At 58.4% G+C, this 2907-nt stretch overlaps 1 protein-coding gene across 2 annotated transcripts in view; it reads left to right on the top strand.

Annotated features, from left to right (window-relative positions):
* The window catches only part of TMEM230 (transmembrane protein 230), a 17505-nt gene that overhangs the window by 6388 nt on the left and 8210 nt on the right, over nucleotides 1-2907 (top strand). Inside the window, exon 2 of one of the 2 annotated variants that reach the window (XM_014945472.1) lies at nucleotides 2416-2440. The gene's annotated coding sequence lies outside the window, so the exon portion shown is untranslated. Of the gene's footprint in view, nucleotides 1-2327; nucleotides 2441-2907 lie in introns of those variants that run through there. The other variant, XM_014945471.1, reaches the window with a different exon arrangement.

The raw sequence follows: 2907 nt of genomic DNA, 5'->3' as shown, positions 1-2907 counted from the left end.
AGGGAGATGCTCCAATCCCTCCATCATCTCTGTTGCCCTATGCTGGACTCTCTCCAGCAGTTCCCTGTCTCTCTTGAACTGGGGAGCCCAGAACTGGACACAGGATTCCAGTTGTGGCCTCCCCAGTGCAGAGCAGAGGGGGAGAATGACCTCCCTCCACCCACTGGCCACACTCTGCCCTACACAGCCCAGGATCCCATTGGCCTCTTGGCCACAAGGGCACGTTGCTGGCTCATGGAAAGCTTCCTATGTGCTAGGACTCCCAGATCCTCAGTAGTGCCTTCCAGAAGATCCACCCCCAACCTATATTGGTGCCTGCGGTTCTTCCTCCCCAGGTGCAGGACCCTACACTTGCCCGTGTTGAACCTCATGAGGTTCCTCTCTGCCCAGTTCTCCAGCCCTGGGGGACACCCCTGGTCACAGGCCTCCAACTTGACCCTGCTCCATTAACGACACCCCTGTGAGTTCTGTCACACAGCCAGGACTCAACCCACCTCGCTGTCCCCTCACCTAGCCCATGGTGTCCATTGAGTGCCTGTCCCACACCGGGCACCCATGGGTGCCACCAGCAATTCCTCCCTGGGCTGAGGGTATTTGTGAAGATAAAAGCTTTAGGGCACATTTCACCCCTGAAGGTTTGATCATGAAAAATAATAATTGAAAAGTTCCAGGCAGCTACTGGGGGTTTTTCTGCACTTTATTGCTCCTGGTGAGTCCCAAATCCTCACCCTCTGACCAGGATCTGGTGGCCCCACTTGGTGAGAAAGGAGGAAAAGCTGAACTGGGGGGTGCTGGGGGGGAAGGAGTGTTTGGGGGGGCTCTCGGTGCTGGGGGGGTCTGTTTTCAGGAGGCTGTGAACTTCCCACTGGTGGCAACGCAGGAGCGTCCTGAGCATGAACTGCCGATGTGACACTGAAGAACCCAACTGATTTGGCAGAAGAGTCTCACGAGGTGGCAGTGCTGGATCAGAAACACCTTCTGCTGTGTCACGGGGGGGGGGGCACCATCCGGGTAGAAATGAGTCAAAGCTGGGGGGCAGGATCATTAATGGCCCTGCCCTTGGTTCTCCATGGCCAGGAGCACTTCGTTAGTGGAATGAGAGGCTGAGGGACCTGGGGCTTTTTAGTCTGGAGAAGAGAAGGCTGAGGGGGGATCTGATCAACACCTATAAATACTTCAAGGGTGGGTGTCAGGAGGATGGGGCTGGTCTTTTTCCAGTGGTGCCCAGGGACAGGACAAGAGGGTATGGGCACAGATTTTAACATAAGGAGTTCCACCTAAAGATGAGGAGGAACTTCTTGACTTTGAGGGTGGCAGAGCCCTGGCAGAGGCTGCCCAGAGAGGTGGTGGAGTCTCCTTCTCTGGAGACATTCAAACCCCCCTGGACACGTTCCTGTGAGACCTGCTCTGGCAGGGGGTTGGACTGGGTGGTCTCCAGAGGTCCCTTCCCACCCCAAATCCTCCTGTGAGGGTGGTTTCCTGCTGCCGCCCTGCAGGGAGCCCCGTGCTTGGTTCTCAGCCCCCATATCGAGCTCTCCCAGAGCATCCCCTGTTTATTCTCTTCAACCACCCTCACTCACTGGTTAATTCAGCGCCTTTGAGAAAACATCTCCTCTCCGTGATGCAGGCCCGAGGGGTGATCCCAGCTCAGGGAGGGGGTGATCCTGGGACAAGGAGGGGGTGATCCCGGGCCAGGGAGGGGGGTGATGGTGGCCCAAGGAAGGGGTGATGCTGGCCAAGGGAAGGGGGTGATGCTGGGCCAGGGAGAGGATGATGCCTCCCCAGAGAGGGGGTGATGCCGGCCCAAGGTGAGGGTGATGCCAACCCAAGGAGGGGGTGACCCCAGCTGAAGGAGGGGATGATGCCAGCCCGAGGGGTGATCCCAGCTCAGGGAGGGGATGATGCCAGCCCAGGGAGGGGATGATCCCAGCTGACGGAGGGGGTAACGCCAGCTCAGGGAAGGGGTGATCCTGGGCAAGGGAAGTGGGGTGATGCTGGGTCAGGGAGAGGATGAGGCCAGCCCAGAGAGGGGATGATCCCGGGCCAGGGACGGGTGATCCCAGCCCGAGGGGTGATCCCAGCTCAGGGAGGGGGTGATGCTGAGCCAAGGAGGGGTGATCCTGGGCCAGGGAGTGGGTGATGCCAGCCCAAGGTGAGGGTGATGCCAACCCAAGGAGGGGGTGATCCCAGCTCAGGAAGGGGGTGATCCCGGGCCAGGGAGGAGGTGATCCTGGCCCAAGGAGGGGGTGATCCCAGCTGAAGGAGGGGATGATGCCAGCCCAGGGAGGGGTGATCCCGGCCGTTCCCCGCACCCCGTCCCCGGGAGCCGCTGCATGACCTGGAAGGAACCTCCCTCCGCGGGAATAAACTTCCTGGGTTGCGGGGGCGGAAGAGAAGCGGCCGCGGGAGCGATGGGGCTGAGCCCCCGCGGGGACAGACGGTAACGGAGCTGTTTTGGGGGGGGGGGTGTGGATGTTGGGGAGGAACAGTTGAAAAATAACTTGTTTTGGAAAGATGAACTCCAGCGTGGCGACTGCACCGAGCTGCTTGGTAGGAGTTTAATCGTGACCCTTCCTTGGCAGGAACAAGAGTACAGCTGTGTGGTCAAAATGCCTTCTGCTGAGTTCGCCCGCATCTGCAGGGACCTCAGCCACATCGGCGACGCCGTCGTCATCTCCTGCGCCAAGGACGGCGTCAAATTCTCTGCTAATGGAGAGCTGGGAAATGGGAACATCAAGCTCTCACAGACCAGCAACGTGGACAAAGAGGAGGAAGCTGTAAGTTGAGGCTTCGTGATTCCTTTTGGGGCTTCAGTGTTGAGGTTTCTACTGCTGTGACTTAATTCTGGTTTATTGGGGATTGAAGTTGGGGGGTTAAATCCTGTATTTCTCTGATTTATAACTTAAA

Source organism: Calidris pugnax, unplaced genomic scaffold (genome assembly GCF_001431845.1).
Source record: "Calidris pugnax isolate Ruff unplaced genomic scaffold, ASM143184v1 scaffold120, whole genome shotgun sequence".
NCBI classification, from domain to species: Eukaryota; Metazoa; Chordata; class Aves; order Charadriiformes; family Scolopacidae; genus Calidris; species Calidris pugnax.
This window is presented reverse-complemented; position numbering and strand designations above follow the sequence as displayed.